Source organism: Motacilla alba, chromosome 17 (genome assembly GCF_015832195.1).
Source record: "Motacilla alba alba isolate MOTALB_02 chromosome 17, Motacilla_alba_V1.0_pri, whole genome shotgun sequence".
Lineage (NCBI taxonomy): Eukaryota > Metazoa > Chordata > Aves > Passeriformes > Motacillidae > Motacilla > Motacilla alba.
Genome location: NC_052032.1, coordinates 3,918,811 through 3,927,216, shown reverse-complemented (window position 1 = coordinate 3,927,216; position 8,406 = coordinate 3,918,811). Strand labels below are relative to the sequence as shown.

Sequence of the window (8,406 nt, the reverse complement as noted above, 5' to 3'; positions counted from 1 at the left end):
CCCCAGAGTCTGCATTTCACAACAGAAACACTGAGCCTCTCTCAGCCATTCCTCCTAATCAGGCCCCGTGTTCCTCATCCTGGTGGAGCTGAAAATACACTTACAAGCCAGTAGCTTATTTCACAAGTGCTCAATTAATTCACAGGGAGCCTAAAACCAGCAGAAACCTCAAATTTCACAGGTCTTGTTGGCTGTGAAGGAGTTTAGGAAAAGCACAGCACTATGAAACCAAAGCAAGCAAGCCAAAAAGTTATCAGCAGGCTGAGTCACCACAGGAAGGCTCCTCCGTGCCACAGAAGCTCAGCAAACCCCAACCTCCCTTCTCAGCCCAGATTTCACCTCCTCCCTCCCAACTCTGCCTCCTCATTTCCAGCTCCCCACAAAATGAATCCTTTCGTTTTAGTTGGAGTTCAGTTTCCGACTGACCAGGAGCTCAGGAAATGGGTGAGGTGCTGCATGGTAAATGCAGGGCCACCGACGAAGGCAGGAATGATGCATCTGACTCCATGTTCCCAGAAGGATAATTTATTACTTTATTATAATATATTATATTAAAGAATACCATACTAAACTATACTAAAGAATACAGAAAGGACACAGACAGAATGCTAAAAAGCTAATAATGGAAACTCGTGACTCTCTCCAGAGTCCCAACACAGCTTGGCCCTGATTGGCCCAAGAGTGAAAACAACTCCCAGCAGAATGCAATGAAACAATCACCTGTGGGTAAACAATCCCCAAACACATTGCACACGAGCACAGCACAGGACAAGCAAATGAGATAAGAATTGTTTTCCTTTTCTCTGAGGCCTCTCGCTGCCTTTCAGCTTCCCAGGAGAAAAACCCCGGGTGAAGGGATCATGTTCAGGGAATGTGAATGCCAGAGAGCTGGGTTCCAGGTTTCTCATTATCAAAGCCCAGGTGAGTTCAGCTGGGTCACAGTGACTGTGAGCAGGAGAAGGGAGGGAGGGAGCAGGGGAATGAGGAGAGAGGAGGGAGTTCCCTGGGAAGTCCCTGTGCAGTCCGGGGGTTGCTGCAGGTGGTGGCACTGAGGTCCCCAGGGAACAGCTCCCTATGAAGCACTTTAAGGTGGAAAGCAGAGCATTTAGTGAACAAGGGAGCTCTCCTGCCTGCACAGCTTGGGGTGTCTGTGGGGACACCCCCTGCAATCACCAACACTTGCTGGAGCTCCCTCACAGGCAGCTCCACACACCCAGCCAGGGCCTGGGGTTTACAACAGGTGAATCAAGAAATAAACACAAACCCAGTGTGATGAAACCTGCACCACAGGGAACGCTGTCCTCCCATTCCAGGTGACAGGGATGTGCCCAGCCACACCCTGCAAGAGCTGCACAAGCAGCACCATGGAGAGAAATTCTCTTTCTCACACCCAAATTCACTCACAGCCCCCGTGGATCTCACTCTGTCAGCACACCCCCATGTGTGTGTGTGTCTCTCTGATTTTGGGGTGTCATGGGAGGGACACAGTGAGATGGGTGACAAAGCTGGAGGCAGGAGAGGAGCCCACCACAGGCAGCCACCTTCCCCTGGGCCTTCCAACTTGCAGGGAATGGTTATTGCTGTGCTCAAGCATGAGAAACTTCCTTAATAAAATTAAATTTGCAGGAGACAGGCCTTCATTTGGTTGATTTCCAAGGTCCTTCATATCTCTCCCCAGCAGCATTTGTGCCTTAAAGCTCCTTCAGCAGCATCCTCCTCAAAGCCCTGCTCCTTGGGAAGGGCTGAAGGCAATGAACCCATGGAATAACTGCAGGATACCCCATTATTACATTACACCTGTTAAATCATAATTCAGCAGCTGGAAAAAAATTAAATTAAAAATTAATCTCTAAATACACACATATTTATACACAAATATTTATGTATTGCTTCATTTAAAAGCAATATTATAAATTACAATTCACCTGGACCTGAAAATTGCATACGCCTCTGCTCTTGCCATGGCAAATGAAAATCTAAACAGAGCTGGGTCAAAAGTTGCTCCACCAAAGGTATTTTCAGGCAGTGGATGCTTTTCCATGAATGCAAAGTGGCTTGCAGGAACAAGACAATTTCACTTCTGTTTTATTGTTTTGATAGAGTTCTACTTTTGCCATTTATTTTGGCTTTTTTTGGACTCTTGCCACCTTATCAGATGTCAAGATGGAAGTGTCAGAATGAGCTGTCAGCTACCAAAAGCCCAAACAGTTCAACACTGATGCTAATTGTTCTAAATACAAGTATTTATCTCCAGGTTATTCTGCTCTTACAAAGAGACAAAAAAAAGGAAAAAAAAAAAAGAAAGGAAAAAAAAAGTTTTATTCAACTTAGAAATTAAATAAACCCTGGGAATTTCACAGGACATAAAATCTGTGCTCAGTTCTATTCTACTTGCTAACTCCTCTCATGCTGATGCAAACTTTCCCTCCACATTCCAAAACAGCAGCCCCAAGTGCCATCCACTTCTATTCCTGGGAATATTCTACTCCACACAGAGCCAGCACTGTGAGGAAAACACTGAGACTTCTGCCAAAATGCACCCAAGCCTGTATTTCATCCAAAATTTCATTTCTATATTTAGTTTTAGTGCAATTCTTACTGCAGTGGTTCTGGCAATCTCCCCACAGCTTTTCTGAAGTTGAAAATTGAACTGTGTTTAAAAGCAGAAGAAAAATAAATAAAAATTTAAAAAATTAAAAAAAAATGAAAGCACAGCATGGTTTGGGTGTTCCAGGCTCTCTGCCTGCAAATCCTGCAGAGTCAGGATGGAAACACAGACAGTGAGAGTGGGGCTGTGTGTCTGTGTGAGATGGGTGACACTCACAGAGAATTCCACACTCCTTTTAGGAGGTTTCCATATTTTAGAAGTGGGATGCTTGCTCAAGGCGTGACTGATGATTTTCCTGAGTACCGACAGATTTCCAAGGAATGTAGGGCTAGGACAAGGGGGAATGGATTTAAATTGACAGAGGTCAGGGTTAGATTGGCTCTTACGGAGAAATTCTGTATGCTGAGGGTGGGCAGGCCCTGGCACAGGGTGCCCAGAGAAGCTGGGGCTGCCCCTGCATCTCTGGAAGTGCTCAGACCAGCTGGAGCAACCTGGTCTGGTGGAAGGTGTCCTTGCCCATGACAAGGCTGTTGGGTTAGGATCATCTTCAATCATCTTCCCACCCAAACTGTCCCGTGATTCCACAATTCAGCTGAAACACCCCCAAACAGCTTTGTCTGGGAAGAACAGCCCACACACACCAACAACCACCACAACCACAAAGGGGAGAGGCCGACAAACCCCAGCGCTGCCGCGGGGGCAAACTCGGGCAAGCACAAAAAACTCCCGGTGCTGGCAGAGACCGAGCCCCTTCCCCTCCTCCCCGCCCCGCCAGCGCCTCTGCACATTCCCCAGCCCCGTTCCCACATCCCTGAGCCGCATCACCATATCCCCGCATCCCTGAGCCCCATCCCATCCCTGAGCCCCGTCCCCGCATCCCAGCATCCCTGAACCTCATCCCTGCATCCCCGCATCCCCATCCCTGCATCCCTGAGCCCCATCCCCGCATCCCTGAACCGCATCCCAGCATCCCCGCATCCCCGCATCCCTGAACCGCATCCCAGCATCCCCATGCCCGCATCCCTGAGCCGCATCACCACATCCCCGCATCCCTGAGCCCCGTCCCCGCATCTCTGAGCTCCATCCCAACATCCCTGAGCCCCGTCCCCACTTCCCAGCATCCCTGAGCCCCATCCCCGCATCCCTGAGCCGCATCCCCGCGCCGCCCACCCGCGGCCGCCCGTCTCCCGTGGAGCTGCGACGCCACCTGCCGCGCACGGGGCTCGCCGGAACGCTGCTCCCAAGGCCACCAAAGTCCGGCCAGGAAACGCCCAAGACAAAACTGCCCGATTTCAGGCAGTGCCGGGAGGGGATTGTGGAGCTGTAGGGGTGGGATGCAGCCAGCCCGCTCCTGGGACAACCAGAAAGCACGATTTTATATAAACATACATATTTTAATATCTATCTATCTGTGTGTGTATCTATATATATATACTCACATATATACATACACATGTACATGTGTGTATATATATATGTGTATATATATAAATATATTCATACCTATATATATATATATATATATATATATATATATAATTTTTTTCAATGAGTCTGAAGGATCTCAAGGAAATCCACCACAGGAAGAGCAGATGGAGACAGGAGGGAGGGCTGATCCTAATTCAGTGTGTCCCAAAAGGCAACGGGAATTGAGACTTCCCTGAGGTGGGAAAACTCCCTTTGTGCAGTGCTCTCTCCCTCTCTGTCTCTCTGCCAGCCCAGTGTCCCCGCACAGTGACAATGCCACTGCTCTTTGTGGGGTCACCCAAGCCCTGTCTGTGGAGCTGAGGAGCCCTGCAAGGAGAGCCAGAGGAATGGTCTCCATGCAGATGTTTTCCTTCACGGGGAAAAACAAGGATTTCTTTCATGGAGGTGTCTTTCCCTGTGACTTCTGTGTGCTTTCTGGGCCAGTGTGGCTCGCACACTTCTCTGAACTTCACTGCTTGGCCCAGCCCACAGCACCCCAGGGCTGTCCTCTGCTTGTGCCCACACTGAAAACGAGACACAGGGAGCCTGGCAAGGGAAAAGCAGGGAAGCAGGATACGTGTGCTCCCCACTTTATCCATTTCATTGTTACGTAGGACAGGTTCCCACTTGGGAAATGCCAGGCAGCCCGAGCCCCCTTTGCCCCGGGCACAGCAGATGTGGGCAGCAGGGCTGCAGGGTCTAAAGGGAGTTGGTTTTTAACAAAGTCCCAGATGTGGGCAGCAGGGCTGCAGGGTGTCAAGGGGAATTGTTTTTTAAGTCCCAGCGATGGCCAGGCTGGAGGCAGGAGCCAGGCAGGGCACAGGGAGCTGCTCAGCCCGGTCACAGCTGCATGGCCACAGTGAAACACACAGACAGGGCAAGTTTGGGTCAAGCTTTCACAGCCACCAAGGGTCCCTCTGAAAGGCACTGGCTGAAGTGGTTTGAGGTCAGCATGGTGCAGGAGTGCTGCTGTGCAGGGAGGATGTGCTCCCCAGGGCTGGCAGAGAGCAGCAAAACAGAGAATTTGCATCAGGCCAGGGCTGATGGGCAGCCACAACAGAGTCCTGACCACAGGTACCAAGGAATTACACGGGGATGCTCAGGGAGTGAGGGTTTTCACCACCATCAGTGGGAGGCACTTTGCAGGGTCAGGTCTTCAGGTCCACACAGAAATCCTGGGCACCCTGGCAAGCTGGAGAAGGAAACACCTGGAATGTGTGGACTGTTTCACTGCATGGTGTCTGGAAGTTATTTAGTTCTCCTGTTTGATGCGGCATGGACAGCTCTGAGAGCCGGGGATCTCTGAACACAGAAGGCCTTTGCTCTTGGGGGCTGCTGCTGTCAAGGGAGTTAGGAGAGTTGACTTTGTTTGCATGAAAAAAGTGATTTCAATCCCGAAGTTTGCTGGCAATTTCCTTAGGGAACAAGGAGGGAAAAAAAATCCCACTGTCTCCAGAACAATGCGCTGGAGGTATTTCTTTTGATGCATCAAGCCTTCTATGCTTCATGATTAGTTTTGAAGGGGAAAACAACCTTAACCCAACCCGTACACCAACCTCCCCAGCTTCCAGCTCAACCTCAGCAAAACAGGATCATAAACACTTCTTTATCCAGTAGGCATGTTAGTGAGGCTTCATTAACTCCAAAGCTCAATTAAAGTCTCTAAAAGGCTTTGAGCTGCTTGACCGAAAGGCTCTATGAAAATTAATTTAGTGCTTTTGTATCTGCTCAGCACCAGGACTGTAAGAAGAGGCTCTGTTCCCCCAGAATGGGTACAGAGAGGTGATGGCCAGGGAGGGCATGCAGCAGGTGGCTTTTCTGAGGGCACATGGTGGCCAGAGGGCAGGGCTGGGTGCAGGGAGGAGGGAAGAGCTCTGATTTTTAAACACTGGGTAGCTGCCTTGCAGCTGGAGGCTGAACACAGCATGCTTATCTCTTCCCAGCTGCAGCCTTCGCCCGGCCCGGGAGCCTGATGAGACAGTTTGGAGTAGGAAGGGGGGGTTAATTGCACATTTTATGGCTGCTAAGAGTCCCCCTGAGCCACAGAGCTGCCTGCTGCACGGGCAGAGAGTCACGTCCAGGCTGAGCAGCGCAGAGAATCCCCAGCTGCACACGGGGACACTCAGATAAATGCCACCCCCGTGCCTCGGTGGCAGATTTACCAGGCTGTTTGCATCTCCGGTGTAAATCCAGGCACTTAGAGATAAACTCAGTCCATGGCAAGGAATTGTTTCAACAAAGCAGGGCCTGTCAGGAGCGGGGTTATGTTGACAGAGTGGCAGTCCCTGCTGTGCCAGCTCCTGGCATCCCCCAGCTGGAGCCTTTATTTACAGAGCCCTCTGCGAGGAGCACGGCTCATCCGAGCACGGTCACTCCCTCCCTGAGGCATGGAATTAGAGATGTGGGAGAGCAGCAGCATCCTCTTGGATTTTCCCAGATGGCCAGGAGTAGAAAAGAGTGCCTGGAGCCTTGGGAATCCTCAGAGTGTGGTCATTTCCTCAGTTTCCCCACCTACAGCTCAGCCTCAGAGTCCATGCAGAAGGTGGAGGGTCTGGCACCTTTGTGTGCAAGCAGAGTTTACCAAAGAGGAAAAGCAGAGGGAAATGAGGAAAAGCAATGAGAGAAGTAAAAAGGAAAAAGGTGGGCCCTGGTGAGATGCTCTGCTCTGCTCTGAATGCACACGAAGCCCCATCTCTTTTCCCCAGTCCCTGACAGTTCTGTCTGGAGGTTTGCATTCAGCACAGGCTCCTCAGCAACAAATACTGAGAGCTTTATGCAACAGAATAATTGTTTAGTGTTGAATAATTCTCTCCATTTGTACCCTTCAAGCCTCAGAGGCTGAGCAGAGCCGACACTCGGCTCAGACACAAAAAGAGAAAAGCTGTGGTATGGGGAGAGCTGGGGGGAGCAGCAGGACCCTCCCTCTGCCCACTTTGCCCCAGGCTCCCAGGTTGTCTGGCTTTGCCACAGGGGCACACAGGTTGCTCATGGTCAGCCTGGTGCCCAGAAGGACCCTCATGTCCTTCTCTGCGTGTGCTCTGCCTGGGGTGATTCCTCCCTAGGGAAAGGTTTCTTCCTCTCCTGTTTAATTTCTGGGATTCCTGCCGGCCTGTTCCCCCAGAATGGTGCCACAACCGTGCAGTCCATCAAACACTCCTCAGTTTCTCGTCTCCTGCATCCTCAGAGGTGCTCTCTGTGCCATCCTCCTGCTCTGCGAAACAATGCTGACCCCAGGACTGACCTCTGTGCTCCCCCGCAGTCTCCGGGGTCCTCTCCATCAGCCGTGTGAGCTCAAGGTCTCACCCCTACCCCTCACAGTCACCCCCGTGGCCCCACCTGGCCAATTTGCTGGAGACCCTCCAGAGGTGGATTTTTATTCTCCCCAATATAGAGGCTGGGGAGATTGGGACCAAAACTTTCCAAAGAAGTCACTCATAACAAATAAGCAGGGGAGCTCCCGCTGGGGCTGGAGTGGCTGTCTCAGAGAAGCAGGAGTGGACAAAGCTTGACACTAAATATCCCTCCTGGCAGAAATTTCTGCACTTTCCCAGAGGCCAGCAGCATATTAGTTTCAGAGGCAAGAAGTTTCTGCTGTAGCTCACAGCTTAAAAGAGCAGGCAGAGCCAGCAGCTCTGGAGACTTCAGCACTGTCTTAATAGAAGGCACCGCAGTAAGGGAAATGTTATATTAAATCTCTATACTTATACGTGTAACAAAAGTGGTATCAGCAAAATCCTCCAGCATCAAAGCAAATCACTTACCTATTTTTAGCTGTGTGATTTAGTCACACACTCCGAGGAAATAAGGTCGGGTTCCTTGCGACGTCTCCCTTTCTCCCTGTCTCCTGCTATTTTTTTTTTTCCCGTCCTTATTAAAATTCTCCAGCCTGCAGCAGAGCTCTGCGAGACGGAGCCGTCGCCATCTGCAGGGTCAGGCTGTGCCCTGTCCCAGCGGGAATCTGTCCCGCTGTCACCGCAGGTAACAAACGCGGGGCACTGCCGGGATTTGGGTCCCCGCCGGGATTTGGGTCCCCGCATCCCCAACACTGCCAGGGGCTCTCCGAGCAGGTCCCCGGCACTGAAAGGATGTCACTGGGAAATGTCACCCCTGATGCCACCAGGGAGCTGGCCTGGGAATGCCCAGCTGTGACACTGCTGCCTCTCCCTGCAGCTTTTAACCCCAAACCGCTCAGTGCCTCAGTTTCCCCAATCCCAGTGATTTGCTTTGGTCTCTCCTTCAGAAATGGGCAGTTCCTAGCTGTAAGGAGAGAAAATTAAGTTTGGACCCCTTTTAAATGCCATTAGAAGACCAATTCCAGCAAATAAATAAAT

The 8,406-nt window shown here is 50.9% G+C and overlaps 1 long non-coding RNA gene across 1 annotated transcript; it reads right to left on the bottom strand.

Annotated features, from left to right (window-relative positions):
* Positions 1-813: 813 nt before the first annotated feature.
* Positions 814-8,032, bottom strand: LOC119709082. The gene is made up of 3 exons (XR_005259276.1): positions 7,837-8,032; positions 3,816-3,959; positions 814-1,819 (listed from the first exon to the last, which is right to left on the bottom strand). It is a non-coding gene; the product is annotated as an uncharacterized LOC119709082 (long non-coding RNA).
* Between the last annotated feature and the right edge of the window lie 374 nt (positions 8,033-8,406).